Below are 22,265 nucleotides of genomic sequence, written 5' to 3'. Positions count from 1 at the left end.
AAAGAGGAATCCATGAGTTCATGCTGATTACAAAGAGGTAGATGATTAATAAATACATAAATTAAGAAGAGTGGGGAATTACTTTCATACAGTAGAATGCTTAGTAATAAATGTGAAGGAATGGTGGTATTGGGGGGAAAATCACCATTGTATAACAGTCATCATAATGATTTGTTCAGGCAAGAATCATCAGTGAATGGGAACTCTGGGGAAGCGGGCTGAGAGATTGATAAGGAGCAGGATAAGGACATTTTTCAAAGTGTCTCTACAAAGAGAGATTATTCGTTGCAAAGGAAAACTATTAACTATACAATAGAAAAACCTGACAACACTTTGACCAAGGGACCAAAATTAACATTATCAATATATCACAGATTGTCATTGTGTGCTTCTAGTTGTGATACACTGAGAAAATGAGGACAGAACATTACGTATTATTCTTGCTGTAGATGCAGATAGATAGGAAGGTATATAAATGATGATCGATGATGATGATGATGATGATGATCACGATGGTGATAGATGATAGATAGATTAGATAGATAGATAGATAGATAGATAGATAGATAGATAGATAGATGATAGAGATGATAGATAGATAGATAGATAGATAGATAGATAGATAGATGATAGATAGATAGATAGATAGATAGATAGATAGATAGATAGATAGATAGATTACGGATAGAGGAAAGGTACAAATGAAGCAAAATTTAAAAACTTTAAAAAATCTAGTTAAAATGTATGCGGGAGTTCTCTGTACTATCCTTGATATTTTTCTGTAATTTTTGAATTAGTTCAAAAGAGCGTAGATCTTAAATGTTTTTACCAGAAAAAAGAGATGGTAATCATGTTACATAATGGAGGTGTTAGCTAACTTTATGGCAATAATCACTTTGCCATATATGAGTGTATTAAATTAACAGATTGTACACAATGTTATTTGTTAATTATTTCTAAATAAAGCTGGAAAAAACCTACATGGGGGACACAATTAAATCTAAGGAATAGCCTCCTCAATAAAGAACTATTTTATATTTAAAATAAAATGTAAAAACAAAGAAAAGTTCCTAAGGCACAGAAACAACTTTATTCTCCCCACCTTCTCTAATTACATTTGCTAAAAGCAATTTGTGATATAAATAACCTATGAATATTATTAATAAACTTTAATTATTAGTAATACTTTTGTTTATAATGTTTAGTTTGTATATAAATTTGGTATTATCATTTTTACTTACCTTAAACACTCCTGTGATAGAGATATGCATTTTCTTCACCTCGCAGTGACACAAATCCAGGTGTAAAAAAAAGTTCTCTTGGATCTTTAGATGTAAAATGAATGTTCTCATTAATTTCACATTTTCTCATAACTAATTATGTTTTCTTGACACCCTCTTTTAGCAGGAGTAAAATGAATTAGTTCTCTATTTTAATGTTTTTTTTGTAGTTAAGTTTGGAGTTATTTGTAATGCCATCCTATATATAAACTATCACATTTCATTTGAAAACATGAACTGCTGTCTAGAATCCAGCAAGCATATTTGGCTTTATTCTCTATCTGGTTTATGTATGAAATTTTAAACCTGCTTTTTAATTACATATCTTCAGCTTTCCTCCAAATAGTTTATTGGAACATTCATCTATCTCTGGTGGTAAAGTATCAATTTAATATGCAATAGTGATCAATATTATACATTGAGAAACAAGACTAAGAATTAAGAAGGGAAAAATGTAAGCAGCAGAGAATGAGTTACAAATGAATGAGTACATAGGAAGGCCCCTGACCTCGAACCTTAGACACACTGATTTGTTCCATGGTCTTAACACTTCCAACATTACAATATGACTTGCCAAAGTGAGAGCTTCGTGCTAGTATTTATGTTCGCTCCTCCCTCCTACTTTTTTTCTGAGACCACCATCTGCTACGCTAACACATTTCTATGGATCAGAATAAAACTCACAAAACAAGAGCTGAGTCTCTCTATTGACTCCCCAGAATTGGAATCCTCTTTAGCTAACTTTTTATTTTTCAAACCAAATGTTCTGCCTGAAATTCTGAGAAATATATAATCATTTGTGCCTATCTAGAGAGTTGGTTTCACCTCCGCCTGCTTCATCCCAAAATGTCTTTGTTTCCTCCCTGAATCTACAAAATTCTGAGTGGCATTTCTGAATATCCATCAGTTTCTTTGACAAGTTTCCAGTTTCCTGAAACTTCTGTAATTTTATTCTTTCTTAATATCTTTAGGATTTTTTTTTCTACCACACAGAAGGGGAAATGGTGCGTAATCTTAGATTCCTAAGGTTTTTTTTTTTCCTTTTTTGTTTAAACTTGCCTTGTGTGGCAATACATTTACCTCCCCTTTCTCCCAAGAGCCATTAAAAAACTCTACATTTTCATGATTAAGCAGTAATTTTCCCTATCATCTCTTTTAAGATTGTAGGTGGTTATGACACATTTAGTCAGGGGATATTATCCACTGTGGTTCTTACTGATTTTAGCCACCTGCATTACCCTCCTGCTTCTTTTTGTTCTTTCATAACATCCATTGTTCTAATAACATTATTTTTTTTTCTTTTCGCACACTTTTTTAAAAAAAAATGCCTTAGAAAGAAGATCGTATCAAGAATAGGAGGTTCTTTTCTTACCCCTAAAATATTTGTAGAGTTTTTATTTTTCCCCCTTGACAATCCTTTTGGTCCTAATTGGGAAGTGGATTAATCCAACTGACTTAGGTGATTGTCACCTAATTACTATGAAAATCTAATGGAATTTTAAACATCAGTCCATTTCTGTCTTTACGTCTCAGGTATTTTCATGTTATACAGCTTTATTTTGTATAGTACTTGCCATACAACGCAAAGCACAAGGAACTGTGAAGAATGAAATAATGCAAGGCCGGTCATCATCTCGATCGTTCTTCTCAAACTATGGATTTGTCACCTCTAATAATCTAGAAAGATTAGGGAGTGGATGAAAGACATTAAATGAAAACAGCATAATTTTTAGCACATCTAAAACTACTATGGCAGGAAGTGAAGAAGCTTCTTTCTTGCTTGGCATCTTAACTGATCAACTAGACCATCATGCTCTTGACTACCTTGAATTAAAAAAAAAACAGCCTTTCAGATGAAATATGAAATTACTGAATACAGCTATCTAGCTCTTTAGATAAACAGGGTGAAATTTGTACCAGTGGCTTAACAATTGGAAGCCGCAGCTCTCAAAAAGAGCTCCTGCAATTTTGCTTGTATACATTCCTCCCTGCTTCATTTTAGATATCCAAATTTTCAATTGTTTCACAAAGCATTATAGAGTTTTTCAGCCTGAAGTATCTGGCTCAATAACTTGGCCTTAATTTGCAGCTCAACAGACCAGCCCATGATAGGAATAGCTGAGGGCCCTGGGTGCCAGTCAAATCTGCATCTGTGTATGTACACTGCAGCTCGTTGGATTGACCCAAATTTCTGTAAATGCAATATTGCTTTTGAGTGTATAGGTGCAATCTAAATGTTCATATGGGTATTTGATACCTAAAATCCAGAGAAGTAATATTCCTTCAGCATTAGAAAGGTAACAGCCAATGAATTTAATCAGGATGAAAAAGCATAGTGTCATTATAATGGCTGTAATGTTTTGTGCCTAGAAAAAGCCTCTAGTAATTTGTGACTTTGCCATGATGCTGTTATCTTAATATCCTAGTAAGAATACTTATAAGGATATTCCTTAAATTTGCTTCATTAGCCTGAATACCATCAGAGAAAAGAAATATGTCTTTACATTAGAAAAAAAGTTCATTATTTTTTTCCTAACAATTTACTTTGGGACGAGATTTTGATGGCATTACAGTAACTAATTTATTTTTTTTTGATACAAGAGGTGAGTGGATTAAACAAGCTAACTTGCTATCTACCAGATAACAGAGAAATTGTATTTTCATTTTTCCTGATTACTATCTATGAAGGTAATTATACTTCTACTTTACACATAATTAAAATGGAGGTTGATTTCAATTCATTCTTCTCAGTGGTAAAATTATCAAGTTAGTTCTCAACTAATTATTTTCTGTAGTATAACAGTTTCAGATCCCTGTCACATTCTATTTAGTAAACACAAAATAGCTCTGAATTAGAGTTATCATAGCCTGGGACTTTTATACTATTAATTTGTAGGGGACAAATCTTTAGATGGATGCTATCCAAGCTGAAAATGAATTCTTCTGAAAGAATTCAAATTTTTTTTCTTCATCTGTTTCTAAAACCTCTTGCCCATTCACAATCTCTGTTGGTGGCGGGTTTTCCTCCTTTTAATTTAAAGTTGCTTAATTTGTTCAAGTCTAACACAGCCTTTTCATACCAGTGATGTTGAACAATTTATCATTATGCTGGGTGTATGCCACATAGCTTTTCAAGTTTATAGGTGTAAGATGCTTATTTTTGGAAACAGAAAAATCTTCTCCTGATATTGCAGAGTAGAAATATGCACATATTAAAAAAAAATAGTTTTAATCATGGAGAATTAGTGAACTCTCTTTGAAGAGAAGCTCTACTCTCTAATTATTTTCACGAGGCAGGGCACCAGTTATAAAAGAGTCTTCATTTTACAAAAGGAACCAGTCACACTGAAATTCCCTTAAGCACATTTTCATGGCGAAAACTGAATACTATTTTGATGACAAATTTTTATCATACACACTCTTCTTTTAGCACCAAATCACCTTGCAATACTGGACAACACTGCACTCCTAGGAAGCTGCAAGATTAAGCTATAAAATGAATTTAAAGATAATTGGCTTTGGAAACAGAACTGCTACATACTAATTCTATTGGACATCCCTGATATGAATTATTTCAGCATGATGCTGCTAATTGTCTTATTTAATAGTACATAGTGTCTCATTTCTAGTATTTTCTCAAAAGTGTTTGCTAAAATCAATCTTTTATACTCTGTTCTGAGAGAAGTGCTGTTATTGTTCTTTTTTTGTTTGTTTTTATTTTGTATTATAGGGCTATAGCCCAATTTAGGTGCTGCAAAATATGTCGGGAGAAGTGATCTTAATTTTCTCCCAGCTCCTACACTTTATGGTGGCCCCTATGCATTTTTCCATACCACTTTCAGTCCCCGAATTTTTAAAAAAGTCTATTCAATCATATCCCCTTCATCCACCTTCTTACTACTGTTAGAAAGGGTCTTTTGCTTTCGCTTACCCTCTTTTCCTTTATCCCAAGACTAAGTTTATCAGAAAATATTACTACTATTACTTTTAGAGCACTTCTGTTCTTCACTTCTTTTTAAAATTGTTTTAATGTTTTATTTTAAAGATAATATATGCACACAGTAAAGACTTCAAGCAGCACAAAGTATATATAGAATCTGTTTTTTTTTTCTTTTTCCTTTGACCCTCAGTTTTTTGATCCTGAGAGGCAAATGATGATTCTAGTCCCTTATATGTTATCACAGAGGTATTCCATTATAAATGACTATATATGGATAGTTGTATCTTTTTTTTTATTGAGACACAATTCAGATAACTTAAAATTAAACACTTTAAAGCGAACAATTCAGCGACATTTAGTACACTCACAATGTTATGCAAGCGCTTAATTAGTCCAATTCCAAATTATCTTTATCACCCCTGTCGGTACCGAGCTGATTGGGAAGGGGAGGTTTTGGTGATGAGATGCCCAGTTGGAAGAATGTACGAGGGGCAGACATGAGAATGAAACAGCAGGCACCAACTTTATTGTGGGGAGCATGCTTCTGCTGCAGGGAACATGGTTCTGCTCCCTTAAGGAATCACATGGGCTCCACATATATCAGAGTGTAATAGTGGCATTCCGCCACCCACATGTTATACCATAAGCAGAATCACGCTTACATAAGTTAGGCACAGGCACCCTACTACATAATGTAATATTCTAAATCTGGGATCCTATTCCTAGCAGTGAGCCTGGATCACATCCAGACCTAGGACCCGCCAGGCCTGGGACCCATGACCCCGTGCCCTTTAACAATTACTACCCATCCTCTTCTTCCTCTACCCCTAGCAATTATCTATCTGTCTTGTCTTTAAATTTACCTATTCCTGGCATTTCATATAAATGAAACATATGAAGTGTATTCTTGCATCTGGCTTCTTTCAATTAGCATAATGTTTTTTGGAGTTCATCCACATCGTAGCATGTATCAGTAATTAGTTGCTCTTTATGAGAAAATATTCCATTGGATATATATCCAATAATTTGTTCATTCATTCATCTACTGATGGCTAGATTGTTTCCATTATTTTGCTCTCATGCATAGTCCTACTATGGACATTCATGTACGATTATTTGTTTGAGTACCTATTTTCAATTATTTTGGGTATATAGATGGCAGTGAAATTGTTGGAGTTTGGGCTAATGCTATGTTTAACTTTTTGAGAAACACCAAAATGTTTTTCATAGTAACTGAAAAATTTTACAATCTCTCCAGCAGTATACAAGGGTTTCAATTTTTACTAATATTTGTGATTTTCTTGTTTTAACATAAATAATTATCTAGCCATCCTTGTAGGTATAAAATGGTATCTCATTATGGTTTCAATTGGATTTTTCTAACAACTAATAATGTCACACATCATTCCACATGCTTATTTCCCACTTGCTTATCTTTTTTGAAGAAATGTCTATTCAAGTGCTTTTCCTATATTTAAATTGAGTTATTTTCCTTTCTGTTGATGAGTTGTAGGAGTTCTTTATATATTCTGGATACTATAACCTTATCAGATATATGGTTTGGAAATGTTTCTCTCATTGGATAAGTTGTCTTTTCACTTTCTTGATATTAGCCCTTGATGCACAAATGTATTTAATTTTAATATAATCAAATGTATCTATTTTTTGTTCCTTGTACTTTTGGTGTCCTAAGAAGACATTACCAAATCCAAAATTATAAAATTTATCCTTAATTTTTCTTCTAAGAGTATTATGGTTTTAGTTTTGATATTCATGTCATTGATCCATTTTATCCTTTTGTATGTGGATATCCAGTTGTCTCGGTACTATTTGTTGAAGAGACCATTCTTTCTTCATTGAATACCTTTGGCACCCTTGCCGAAAATCAGTTGACCAGAGATGTATGGGTTTATTTCTATCTTCTCAGTTCTTTTCTATTGATCTATGTATCTATCCTTACCCCTGCACCACATTCTTAATTACTGTTTGTCTATGGTAAATTTTGAAATTGGGACATGTAAGTTCTCCAACTTTGTTTTCTTTTGCAATGTTGTTTTGGCTATTTGGGGTCCTTGTAATTTCATATGAATGTGGAGACAGGTTTTTCCATTTTTGCTAGAATAGCCATTAAAATATTGAAAGAGATCATATTGAGTCTGTATATTGTTTCTGGGTAGCATTTACATCTTACCAATATCCAGTTTTCCAATTCATGATACAGGAGGGTTTTTTCCCCTATTTATTTAGGTTTCTTTAATTTCTTTCAGTAATATTCTATAATTTTGAATGAATATAAATTCGACATCCTCCGTTAAATTTATTTCAAGGTATTTTATTCCTTTGGATGCTATTGTAAATAAAACTGTTCCTTGATTTTCTTTTTAGAAAGTTTATTGCTGGTATATAGAAGCATAACTGAGTTTTATGTGTTGATCTTGTACCTTGTAACTTTGCAGAATTTGTTTATTAAGTTTGGTAGATTTTTTTTGTGGATTCTTTGGGAATTTCTAGGTTTGGAACATATTTTCTATAAATAGAGATAATTTAACTTCATTATTTTCAATTAGGTTGATTTTTATTTCTCTTTCTTGAATAATTCTTTAGCTAGAATCTCAAGTACCTCATTGAATAGAAGAGGTGAAAACAGGCATTTTTGTCTTGCTCCCGATCTTTGTAGGAAAGTCTTTAACTATTAAACATGATGTTACCTGTGGGTTTTACATAAATGTCTTTTATCATGTTGAGAAATTTCATTCTCTTTCTAGTTTAATGAGTGTTTTTATCCTGAAAGGGTGTGAGATTTGTAAAATATTTTTGGGTGACAATTAAAATGTCCTATGTTTTTTTTCTTGATTTTATTGATGTTGTGTGTTACATTAATTGGTTTTCTTGAGTTGGCTTCCTTATGTATTCATGAGATAAATCCCAACTGATTGTCATGTATACTCTTTTTAATATGCTATTAAGTTTGGTTTGCTAGTATTTTGTTGAGGATTGTTATATCTATGCTCTTTAAAAAAGTTGGTTTGTAGACTTCTTTGCTTGTGTTGTCTTTGTCTGATTTTAATAGTAGAGTAATACTGGCCTCATAGAATTAATTAGGAAGTGTTTCCTCTGTTTCCATTACTTGAAAGAGTTTGAAAAATATGGATGTTAGTTCTTTTAAAGTGACTGGCAGAATTCACCAGTGAAGCCATCTGGTCCTGGACTTTTCCTTGTTCTGATTATATATATATATATATATATATATATATATATATATATATATATATATATATATGCTACTGATTCAATCTCTTTACTTATTATAGATCCAATCAGATATTCTATCTTCTTGAGTTATTTCAGTAATTTGTGTAGTGCTAGGAGTTTATTCATTTGATTTAGGTTGTCTAATTTTTGACACACAATTATTTATGGTATTCACTTATAATCATTTTTATTTCTATAATGTTGGTAGCAATAACCTCATTTTCATTTTTTTATGTAAGTTACTTGCATATTCTCTTTGCTTTTCTTAGTCATTTTGGCTAAGGGTTTGAAATTGTGTTGGTATTTTAAAAGAATTGGATTTGTTTTCATTGATTCTCTATGGGTTTTCAATTCTCTAATTTATTTATTTCCACTTTAATTTTTAGTATTTCTATCCTGCATTTATCAGTTTACTTTTATTTTATTTTTATTTATATATTTATTTTATTTATTATTTTTTAAGTTTATTGGAGTAATATCAGTTAATACAATTATATAATTTTCAGGTGTACATTATAATTTGACATCTATTTATTCAATTGAGTGATTACCACCCAGAGTCTAATTTCCTTCAGCTACCATATATGAGATCTCCTTTATCCAATTCACCCTCATCCAACCCTGCTATATTTGACCCCCTTTACCCTGTCTACCTCTTTCCTCCTCCCTCACCCCCTAAACTCTGGTAACCACAAGTTCATTGTCTATGTCCCTGAGTCTGTTTGTTTGTCCTGTTCATTTGTTGCTTTTAGGTTTTTATCCCACATATAAATGATATCATGTGATTTTTAACCCTTTTTGTTGGGCTTATTTCGCTTAGCATGATCATCTTGAAGTCCATCCAGGATGTCGCAAATGACAGTATATCAGCTCTTCTTAAGGCTGAGTAATATTTCATTGTATATATGTACCACAGCTTCTTTAGCCAATCATCTATTGTAGGGTATTTTGGTTGCTTTCATGTCCTGGCCACTGTGAATAGTGCTACTATAAACACTGGTATGAAAGTATCTTTGCAGACATGGGTTTTCAAGTGTTCGGAGTAAATACCCAGTAGAGAGATTGGCGGATCATAAGGTAGATCGATTCTTAGTTTTTTGAGGAAACTCCATATGGTTTTCCATAGTGGTTGTACCAATTTACAGTCCCACCAGCAGTGTATGAGGGTTCCTTTTTCTCAGCATCTTCTCTAACATTTGTTACTACTTGTTCTGCTTATTATAGCTATTCTAACCTGTGTGAGATGGCATCCCATTGTGGTTTTAATTCGCATTTCCTTAATAGCTAGCGATGTTGAGCATCATTTCATATATTTGTTGGCCATTTGTATGTCCTCTAGGGAGAAGTGTCTGTTCAGGTCCTCTGCTCATTTTTCGATTAGATTGTTTTTTGTTTGTTTGTTTGTTTGTTTGTTTGTTTTTTGTTATTGAGTTGTATGAGTTCTTTGTATATTTTCGATATTAGGTCCTTATTGGTGATGTTACCTTGCAAATGTATTTTCCTTTTGGGATGGTTGTCCCTTTACCTTGTTGATGGTTTCTTTTGCTGAGCAGAAGCTTTTTAGTTTGATGTAGTCTCATTCATTTATTTTTGTTTTTACTTCCATTGCTTTTGAGGTCAAATTCATAAAATCCTCTTCGAATCCAAGGTCGTCGAGTTTAGTTTCTATGTTTTCTTCTATGCATTTTACTGATTCTGGTCTTATATTAAGGTCTTTAATCCACTTTAAGTTCATTTTGGTGTGTGGTGGTAGACAACAGTGTAGTTTCATTCTTTTGCAAGTAGCTTTCCAATTTTCTCAGCACCATTTACTGAAGAGGTTTTCTTTTCTCCACTGTATGTTTTTAACTCTTTTGTTGAAATTTATTTGCACATGTAAACACGAGGTTACTTCTGGACTCTCGATTCTGTTCCACTGGTTTGCCCGTCTGTTTTTCTGCTTATACCATGCTGTCTTGAATATTGTCATTTTGTAATATAGTTTTAATTCTGGCAGAGTGATGCCTACAGCCTCATTCTTTCTTTTTGAGGATGGTTTTGGCGATTCAGGATCTTTCATGCTTCTATACAAATCTGATGATTTCTTGTTCTATTTCTTTAAAAAATGCCAATGGGATTTTGATGGGATTGCATTAAATATGTGTAATGCTTTAGGTAATAAGGTCACTTAACTATTTTGATCCATGAGCCTTTTATGCTTTGTTCACTTTTCTTTATCTTTTTTTTTCTTTCTAATCATCAGATTGAATAATTATCAGTTTGATTACCATGAGTCTCAGAGTGAATTTCTTTGAATTTATCCTACTTGGAATTTGTTGAGCTCCTTGTCTATGTAGTTTCTGATCATTGATAATTTTCTGAAGGGTTTTGGCTACTATTTTTCAAGTACTCTTTCTGCCCTTTTCTCCTTCTCATTTTTCCTTTTAGACTCCTATAATGTGTATGTTGATATGCTTGATGATACCGCACAATTCTCTTAGGTTTCATTCACTTTTCTTTATTATTTTTATTTTTCAGTTCTCAGATTAGATAATATCAGTTGTTCTGTTTTCATTAAATTTTACTGATTATTTCTTATGCTTGATCAAATATGCGATTAAAGTCCTCTAAGTATTTTTTTTAATTTCAGCACTTGTACTTTTCTGCTCCAGAATTTTTATTTGATTTCTTATCATTTCTATTGCTTTATTGATTTTTTAATTTGTTCATAAAATATTATCTCGGGTTTTTTTAGTTATTTGTCCTTGACTTCTTTTAGCTATTTTATCATATTTAAGACAGGTTGTTTATAATCTTCATCTAGTAAACTCAATATCTGGGCTTCTTCAAGGATGATTTTTTTCATTTTTTTTTTCCTGTGTTGAGTCATATTGTACTGGTCCTCTGTATGCCTTATATTTTTTTTTGTTATAAGCTGAGTAAATTAAATATTAAATTTATGAACTCTAGAAATCAGATTCTGTCCTTTCTCCAGAGTATGCTGTCACTTATTGTTAAGGGCTACAGCTATCCATTTGTTTAGTGACTTTTACCAACTAATTTTATAAAAACAATATTCTTTGCCATGTGTGGTCACTGAAAATTCTCTTTTCTTATTTCATTGGTCAGCCAGTGACATGGGCAAGATTTTCTTAAATTCTTGTGACAAAAAAGAAAACAACAAATATTTCCAGTCTTTTCATGTTGACTCTTAACCAAACATTCCTTCAACGCTAACTAAGGCCACATACAACTCTACCTTAACCTTCACTTCTGATCGTGCAAGCCCCAAAGATCAGCCAGATGTACAAGTTTAGAATCCTTTCATGTCTTTTCTGAACATGCTTCTTTCCCTAAACACATGCTTTGCACCCCACATTCCCCAGTATATGTGGTAGCCTACAAAGTCACCTTTCTCCATGAGTCATCCTTATCAGACTCCTGCTTTTCAGGCTTTCAGTCTGTGTAATGGTTACTTATCTTCAATTTTTTTTTTTGCCTCAGGTATCTAGGGTCACTGTAAGTCACTGAACACATTTATTAGACACTGATCAGAAACCACTCCAACCTGAGGGAAATGAAACAAAAATCAGCTTCTGCACTACCCCTTAGGGAACTGATAGAGAAGTAAAAATGCACAACCACAATTTTTTGAGAAAAAAAGTCAATATTACCAACTGGAATCAGAAAGCCACACCACAAATGTGGTCTATTGTCTACACAGCTATTACCAAGCTAGAGAATAAAGAATTAGCAGGTAGATAAATACCAGGTGGATAAGCAGAACTACGACAACATTTCTGTATTGAATTTGAGCGCTCTCTCTCTCTCTCTCTCTCTCTCTCTCTCTTTGTCTGTCTTTTCTTTCTTCTACTGGATTAATGCAAGTACTTGTTTAGATTTGAGAGATCAGGGAGAGGGAGAGTTGATTCTATCAGTTTTGCAAGCTTAATGGTTAATTCAGTAGAGTGACCAATTCTTAATGCTCCCTACTCTGCCATGTTCCCCCTGGTTTTATTAAAATATAATAGACAATTCATTGCTCATAATTACATTGTACATATCAATGAGTTTTTTTTTCAATTATAGCTGGAATACAATAATATATTAGTTTCAGTTGTACAACATAGTACCTAGAGATCTATATAACTCACAAAGTGATCATCCCGATAAATCTAGTACCCCTCTTTCCCTTACATATTTATTAAAACATTATTAACTATTGACCTTATGCTACACGTTATACCTCCATGTCTATTTTGTAACTATCCATTTGCACTTCTAAATCACTTTTCTACTTTCCCAATCAATCCCCCTCCAATTTAATAGCCTTCAAAATATTCTCTGTATCATCGATGAGTTTGTTTTCATTTTTGTTGTTGCTCTTGTTTTATTCTTTAGATTTCACATGCACATGACATCATGAGATATTTGCCTTTCTCTACCTAACTTCATTCAGTACAATACTTTCTAGGTCCATCAAGGCAATATCTTTTTCCATCCCCTTCCTATTAGACTCTGCGTGTCTTTTAATCTGAAGTGAGTTTCTTGTAAGCAATATATGTAAAGGTCTTGTTTTCTTATCCATTCAGCCACCCTATCTTTTGGTTGGAGCACTTAATTCTTTTCCTTTTGAGGTACTTGTTGATAGGAATGTAGTTATTACCATTCTTTATTCATGTTTTTGATACATAATTTTTCTTCTTAAAGAAGTTCTTCCAACATTTCCTGTAATATTGGTGCAGTGTTGATAAATTCCTTTAGCTTATTTTTGTCTGGGAAACTCTTTATCTGTCCTTTCACTCTAAATGATAGCTTTGCTGGATAAAGTATTCTTGATTGTAGATCCTGGGTTTTCATCACGTCAAAGATTTTGTGCCAAGACTTTCTGTCCTATATAATTTCTCTTGAGAAATCAGCTGCCAGTCTTATGGATGCTTCCTTGTAGGTAACTAACTGCTTTTCTCTTGCTGCTTTTAAGATTCTCTCTTTGTATTTAACTTTTGGCATTTTGATTATGATGTGTCTTGGTGTGGACTTCTTTGGGTTCCTGGTTTTAGGGACTCTCTGACCTTCCTGGAGTTTTGTGTCTATTTCTTTCACCAAGTTAGGAAAGGTTTCTATAATTGTTTCTTCAAATAACTCTTCAACATTTTGTTTTCCTTCAGGTACCACTATGACCTGGATAGTTTTACATTTAATTGTGTCCCATAGGTTTTTTAAATCATTATTATAGTCTTGGCTTCTTTTTTTGCCATTCTGATTGTGTGTCCTTGGCTTTTCCTCTATATTAGTGGTTTGATCCTCTTCTTTATGCACTCTCTTTTTTCCATCTAATATTCTCTTCATTTCACATAATGTGTTACTCCTTTCTGATTCGTTCCATTTTATAATTTCCATTTCTATTTTTATGTTTTTTTATCTCTTTATTAAAGTTCTCACTAAGTTGATCTACTTTTCCCCTAAGTTAATTGAACATCTTTATAACCAGTGTGTTGAACTCTGCATCTGTTAAATTGCTTGACTTCATTATTCCTGGATCTCTGTTCTATTCTCTCTTATGGTTTCTGCTTCTTTGTCTTCCCATACTGGCTGCCTTTCTGTGTCTGTTTTATGTATTAAGTAGAGATCCTAGGTATTTCATTCTTATTAGTGTGGTTTTGTGTAGCAGGTGTCCAGTGGCACAGTCCTGAAAGGGGTTCAGCTGCAGGGCAAGTGTAGCTCTAGCTTGTGCCACTTAAGGGCCACCTCTTAAGATTTAGCAAGCAATCCCCAGATGCTGTGCTTATAGTTGCCTCAAGAAACTTTGCCAGAAAATGAGGTCAGTTGCCACCAGTGTGAGTCTTGGCACTGCTTAGCAAGTGGCACAGGATCCTGGAGAACACAACTGGATGTGGCTTGGGTGGGGCCATGTGTGGGGGAGGCAGAGTTTCAGGGAATTCTCTGGGCAGAATAAGCTCTCTTATCCAATTTATTGATTCCTCAGCTATGGCAGGTCTGTGTCTCTACGCTGGGAGCGGAGAGGGCTCCACAGAGGACAATAGATACCACCGGTACTTCTGTGTGAGAGAAATCCTTGCCTCCAGCCCTCACTCCAACAACTGTTTCCCCCTGTAGGTTCCTTGTGTTCCAAGAGCAGCCAACTTGGCCTTGGTGCTCAGATCAAGTAGGTTCGTCATGGTGAAAATCCACTCACAGACAGGGGCTCTTTAAGAGGTATCTGTACCTGCCACTGCCATAATCTCTGTCCCACTCAGCAACTTGAGACTGAGCAGCCTCACAATTTACTCCCTTCTACCTTCTACCATTGTAGGGTGATTAATTATTTATCTCCCTATTGTAGTGTTTCTGTTCATCTAGATTTCTGGCAAATTTGCTTGCTGTTTACTCTGTGTTTCCACTGTAACTTTGATGTGGTCACAAGATGGATGAACAAAGCTTCTATCATCTACACCATTTTTATGTGCTTCCCCTACTCTGCCATTTTTATGCCATCATTTTTCTGTATCTCTTCTTGCATGTGTATTAATTGTCACTAGTTGTATTTAAATTTATTCTAATAAATATTAGAGCATTACAAATAAAGCTAAAATAACTTTCCAACAACACTGATGTTGGTCTTTTTGTCTTCCATACTACTTTTTTTCCCAGAGAAGACATCATATTTATTATTATGAGTTTGTTAAAATACTTTAAAAAATCACATCAATATGCCCATTGATGTTTGCGTGTGACTTACCTAACATATTATGTTATGTACTTTATTCTACATGTTGCTTTTTAAATTAAATTTTATTGTTTGGAAGCTACCCATTGGCTTACATGTAGATTTGGTACACTATTCCTAGCTTTAATTTAAATTACTCATTGCTAAACAATTTCACTCTCAATCTCTCCACTATAAGTTTTCGAAAGACTAGAGGGAGGAAAGGTAATACAAACTTGGAGGAATAACTAAGATTCAAGAAACTGACTCTAGCAAGAGAAAACTGAAAAGAGTTACCATGACAAGTTATCAAAATGATCCACTTTTCCTTCCCAAAAATGAGTAGGACCAATAAACCACTTGATCAGCTCTTCTTTGGTTCTAATTTGTTTCTCTCCTAACTATAAGAAATCTACTTCTTTTTCTGAATCACCATAGCACTATGTTCCTTTTTCACTTACAACAATACAAATATATGACAGAATGTATATAAAAAAACAGATACAGAATAGATTAAAAAATTCCTACATGTAAAAATGTAAAAAGACAAGTTCCAAACATAAAAAATGACAAAATAAATAAATAAGCACTTCATAAAAACATACGCAAATTGTTAATAAGCACAGGATAATGTAAACTATGTCATTAGTTATCTAGTAAAAGAATTAAAACTAGTACAATGTGATACTGAATAAAATACAAATTCATAGGTCTATAGCAGCAATAAAAGATAGAGAAATGCATACAGTGCAGATTATAAAAACCTATTTGTATAGTAAAATTCCAACTAATAAAATATATGTTTCCTTATACTACAGTCATTTTTATGTAGTTATACCAACTTACCCTGAGGCTATACATTTTGAATAGAAGCTTATAAGAATGATATTTTTTTTGTACTACTTTGAATTCTTTATTTAAAACAGTGGTTGGCAGATGTGTTAATGAACTTGATGGGGGGAAGGCTTTCACAATGTATATGTATATCAAATTGTCATGTTGCTCACTTAAAATATCTTATATTTTTGTCAATTATACCTCAGTAAAGCTGGAAAAATAAAGATATACATTTTAGCCTGCTCCCTTAGATGTAATGATTTATCATCATTTACTGGATCTAATTAGGCTTGACCATTCTTTCTGTTGAAGATTTCTTATTTTATAAAAAAAAGTATATTATTTTCTCTTTCATGTAAATATCATAACATGAAAATCACCACTGAGCTAAAACATATTTTTAAGTTGCACTTCTAGTGCTTGCTTTGGCAGCACATATACTAAAATTGGAACAATATGGAGAAAATAAGCATAGCCCCTGTGCAAGTATGACACCCAAAATTGTGAACCATTCCATATCTTTTTACAGACATACAAACGTTGAGAGAATTCATTATTACAATGCCTGAAGTACAGGAAATACTGAAAGGGGTCAGCCTAACTTATACAAAATGCCAAAAAAAATACATAACTGTGAGTAAGATGACTAGCAGGCAGACAGAAGCAGGATAGTGCAATCTTTACTAAGAACGAGGTATTATAAACTTAAACATTAAGAATATAATTGATATTGCTGGTTAGAAATTAATTTTCAGTATATTTAGGGACACTTTGAGACAACAATAACAAAAATGGGGATGGATCCAAATTTACAAAAGGGAATGGAGATAAGGCACACACAGAAGAAAATGGACTACTGTATATGTCTAACTATCCTTTACACAATTTTACTGGTAACCACACACCAAAGATCTAGAACTGAGACACATTACATAAAACAAGAAGGACCAGAGGGGAATTCCACACAACCTCACCAAATTAAAATAACAGAATACAAAGACAAGGAAACAATGTAAACACCAAGCTAAAAAAAAGATGAAATACTAGAAGAAAACCTCATATTTCAATAATCACGTTAAATGGAAATGGAGTGAACTAAACAATAAAAAGGCACAGAGTTGCAAATTGGATCAAAAAACAAAACCCAACCATATACTGCCTCCAGGAGGCACATCTTGGTTCCAAAGATAAATATAGACTCAAAGTGAAAGGGTGGAAAATGATAATCGAAACAAATGACATCAAGACAAAAGTGAGTGTAGCTGTATTCATATTAGATGAAATAGACTTCAAGATAAAAAAAGTAAAGAGAGATACTATAGGAAAATTCATAGTGATAAAGGGAACCATACATCAAGAATATGCAACACTTATTAATGTCTATGCTCCTAATCAGGGAGGCCTGGAATATGTAAATCTATTATTAACAGAACTAAAGGGAGAAACAGACCAAAATACTATCATATTAGGGGACCTAAATACCCCACTGTCAGATATGGACAGATCATCCAACCCTAAAATCAACAAGGAAATAACATCCTTAAATGACACGTTAAAACAATTGGACATAACCAATATTTACAGAGCCTTTCATTCCAAAACAGCTACTTATACATTTTTCTCTAGTGCACATAGAACATTCTCAAGGACTGACCACATGCTGAGACACAAAACTAGCCTCTACAAATTTAAGAAGAATTGAAGTCATACCAAGCATATTCTTCAAGCACAATGCTTTGAAAATGGAGAGCAACTATAAATAGAAAGCAGGAAGAACCAGAAACACATGAAAGTTAAACAACATGCTACTGAATCATGACTGGGCCCTAGAAGAAATAAAAAGAGATCAAGAGATACATAGAAATGAATGAGAATGAAAGTATAACACACCAAATCTTTTTATTACTACAAAAGTGGTAATAAGAGGAAAGTTCATATAATTACAGGCCTATTTTAGGAAACAACAACAAGCCAAAATAAACATCCTAGCTCTGTATTAAAAAAAAAAAAGACCTGGAAAAAGAACAGATGAAGCTAAAAATCAGCAGAATGAAGGAAGTAATCAAATTTAGAGCAGAATTAAATGAAATTTTGGACAAAAAGAAAATATAAAAAATAAATGCAATGAAGAGCTGGTTCTTTGAGAAGATTAATAAAACTGACAAACCCCTGGCTAGACTCACTAAAGAAAAAAGTGGAAGGACACGAATAAACAAAATCAAGGATAAAAGAGGAGAAAAAATCTTTAAGTTCTTAGAAATATATAACCTCCTTAACCTGAATTACAAAGAATTGGAAAATGTAAATAGACTGATCATCAGTATGGAGTTGAAACAATCATCAAAAACCTATCAAGTAAAAGTCCAGGACCAGATGGCTTCATCAGTGAATTATACCAAACTTTCAAAGAAGACTTAATACTTATTTTTCTCAAACTTATCTAAAAATCATAGTGGAGGCAATATTTCCTAGCTTGTTTTATAAGGCCAATATTATCCTGATACAGAAACCTGGCAAAGATAACACACACACACACACACACACACACACACACATACACAAAACTACAGATGAATATCTCTTATGAACACAGATGCAAAAGTTATTTAAAAAATAAATAATATACTAGTGAACCTAATACAACAACACATTAAAAAGTTTATATACCATGATAAAGTCAGCTTCATCCAGGGACACAGGAGTAGTTCAACATATGCAAATAAATTAATGTGATACACAACATTAACAAAATAAAGAATAAGAATTATATGATCATATCAATAGATGCAGAAAAAAGCCTTTAACAAGATACAACATCAATTTATGATGTAAATACTTAATAAAGTAGGTATAAAAGAAAAGTACCTCAACATAATAAAGTCCATACATGACAAAACCGAAGCAAACATTCTACTTAACATTGAAAAACTAAAAACTTTTCTTCTAAGATCAGGAATAAGACAAATTTGTTATCCCCACTATCATTCAATACAATACTGGAGGTCCTAGTGAGTGCAATCAAGCAAAATAAAGAAATAAAAGGCATCCAAACAGGAAATGAAGAAGACAAACTGTCACTATTTGCAGATGACATGATTCTCCATATAGAAAACCCTATAAACTCCATTAAAACAGTACTAGAAATAATAAGCAAACACAGTAAAGTTTCAGAATACAAAATAAATGTTTCAAAATCTATGGCATTCCTATACTCTAATAATGAATTGTCAGAAAAAGAAATGGAAAAAAATTTTATTCAATTGCAACAAAAATAATCGAATACCCAGAAATAAAAATCAAAACATGTGAAATACCTATACAATGAAAATTATAGGAGTATATTAAGAGAAATTGAATAAGGTACAAATAACTGAAAAGATATTCTATGTTCTTGGATTGGAAGAGTCAACATAGTTAAAATGATCTTATTACCTAAAGCATTACACAGATTTAATGCAATCCCCATCAAAATCTATCAGCATTAATATACACACACACACACGCACACACGCACATATATGTGTGTGCGTGTGTGTGTGTATTTAACAAAATATCATCTGATTTGTATAGAAGCAAAAAAGACTCTGAATAGCCAAAACAATCCTGAAGAAAAAAAAGAACAAGGCAGGAGGCATCACTCTGCCTGAATTCAAATTATTTTACAAAGCAACAAAACAAAACATTATGGTATAGACCATAAAAAATAATAATAATAAAACGTACAATCCAGTGGAACAGAATTCAGATTCCAGAAGTAAACTCTCTTATATATGGGCAAATAATTGTTGTCAAAGGAGCCAGAACTATACAGTGGACACAGGAAACCTCTTCAATAAATGGTGCTGGGAAAACTGGAAAGCCATCTGCAAAAGAATGAAGCTAGATTGTTGTCTATCACCACAGTCCAAAATTAACTCAAAATGGATTAAAGACCTGAATATAATACCTGAAACATAGGAACTAAACTCAAGGAACTTGGACTTAAAGAGGATTTTAAAGAAGATGTGGTATATATATATACACTGCAATATTGCTCAGCTATAAGAAGAGATGAAATACTGCCATTTGCCACAACATGGATGGATCCTGAGACAATCATGCTATGCAAAATAAGTCAGACAGAAAAAGCTAAAAAACATATGATGTAACTCATGTGGGATATAAATTCTAAAAGCAACCAACAAACATGACAAACAAGCAGAGTCTCATGGACACAGGCAGTGGACTAGTGAGTGGACTAGTGGTTACCAGAGGGAAGCATGGAGGTAGATAGGTTAAAAGGGGTCAAATATGTGGTAACAGAAAGAAATCTATCTATGGGTGGTGAACGCACAATGCAATACATATGATATACTGTTGAATTGTATGCTTAAAACTTATTGGATTTTATAGATCAATGTCACCCTAATAAATTTTAATAATAATAATAAAATAAAGTTGGACATTTATATTTCTGTGTTCCATTCTTATATAATTGTGAGCACATTGAAATTTCCTTATTATCTTTTATATTAGCTTTTGCTTTTTCAGCTCACTTGTCTATTTACTTCTATATTTCACTAAGGGTTTTGACATTCTACTTTTTTTTTAATCTTAATAATTGCAGTGAAATACTTATAAGTTACAATTACTACCTATCTTCTTTTTAAAATTCCTAACAGTTCTGTTGAGTTATAATTGACAAAAATAAAATCATATATTTAAAGTATACAATTCGATAAGTTTTCACATATGTGAAAAAAACAAACACCAGTCAAGATAATGAACCTACCTATCATAACCCACATTTTCTTAGTGATCTTTTAAAGTCCCTTTTCCATCACTTGCCATTTCTACTACCTCTCTCTGTAGGCAAGCATTGATCTGCTTTTTATCACTGTTAAATTGTTTTTATTTTCTAGAATATTACATATATGGAATCACACAATATGTGTTCTTTCTTGTCTGACTTCTTTCACTCAGCATAATTAGATTAATTTATGTTGTAGTGTATATCAATAGTTCACTAATTTTCATTACTGAGTCAAGTTATGTTGTATAAACATATCACAATCTGTTTAACTATTCATCTGTTGATAAACATTTGGGATGGCTATAGTTTGTGACTATTATAAATAAAGCTTCTAGAACACTTGTTTTCAAGTCTTTGTATGAGAATGTTTTCATTTCTTTTGAATAAATACTTAGGAGTATAATGACTGAATAATGTAGATTTATGTTTAACTTTTCAAGAAACTGTCAAACTATTTTCCAAAATTTCTGTGCCATTTTCATTTTCACAAACAATCAGATTTCCAGGTTTTCTATATTCTCATCAACACTTAGTATGGTCAATTTTTTTAAATTTTACCCATTCTTATATGTGAATATTAATATCTCATTGCAATTTTTATTTTAATTTCTCTAATGAAAAATTTGAGTATCTTTTTGTGTGTTTATAAGAAACTTGTATATCTTCTTCAGTGTGCATGTTTGGTAATTTTTATTGGATTCCAGACATTATAAGTTTTATGTTTTTGGATGCTGGATACGTTTATATGTCTATAATTACCTTTCAGCATTGTTTTAAGATGAAGTTAAGTTACTTGGTGCCAGAGACTGCCGGCCTAGGTTGAACAGTACCCGAGATGAGGAGTGAGGATTAAAGAAAAGACAGAGACAAGAGATAGATTCAGGAGGGCTCACAGTCAATACTGCAGCAGCCCCGAGTTTATTTTGCAACACATACTTATACCCTACTGAGTGCGTAAGAAGCAAAACACCTCTAAATAACAACCAATCACGGAAACTCTGTAGCTATTCAAAAAAAATTTCCGTTTCCTGCCCCCACACCAGGTGCACTTCCTCCTGAGTCAGCAGACTGCACGGCTGACTGACTCTGCAAAAACATCCTGCTTAACCTTCTTGTTTTCCTCAAAATGGCTCCCAACAACTTGGAAAGGTTTTTTTTTTCTTTCTGTCCTTGATTTTTAAATTTAATTGCCTAGACTGCATAGTCTAGGGCTATTCTCTATTGCTGATGCAAGATGCTTCTGAAACTCTTCCCAATACTATATGAATTGTGAGATTTTCCAGATTGTAGTGAGAGCAGGCACTATTTCTACCCTTGCGTGTACACCAAACACTATTACCTCTCATCTTCCCTGCAGCCTTGAATAGTTTCTTTATATGCATAAACTGGTTAATATTCAAATAAAGACTTTAGGGTGAACATGCTAGGTTTTTTTGGGCTTTCTTTTTCTATCTTTTCTCTGGTACTCTACTTCAAGAA

General features: G+C 33.0%; 1 non-coding gene across 1 annotated transcript; it reads left to right on the top strand.

Annotated features, from left to right (window-relative positions):
* Positions 1 to 16,410: 16,410 nt before the first annotated feature.
* Positions 16,411 to 16,517, top strand: LOC118608127. The gene has a single exon (XR_004952927.1). It is a non-coding gene; the product is annotated as a U6 spliceosomal RNA (small nuclear RNA).
* The last annotated feature ends 5,748 nt before the right edge of the window (positions 16,518 to 22,265 follow it).

Source organism: Rousettus aegyptiacus, unplaced genomic scaffold (genome assembly GCF_014176215.1).
Source record: "Rousettus aegyptiacus isolate mRouAeg1 unplaced genomic scaffold, mRouAeg1.p scaffold_m13_p_9, whole genome shotgun sequence".
NCBI classification, from domain to species: domain Eukaryota; kingdom Metazoa; phylum Chordata; class Mammalia; order Chiroptera; family Pteropodidae; genus Rousettus; species Rousettus aegyptiacus.
This window is presented reverse-complemented; position numbering and strand designations above follow the sequence as displayed.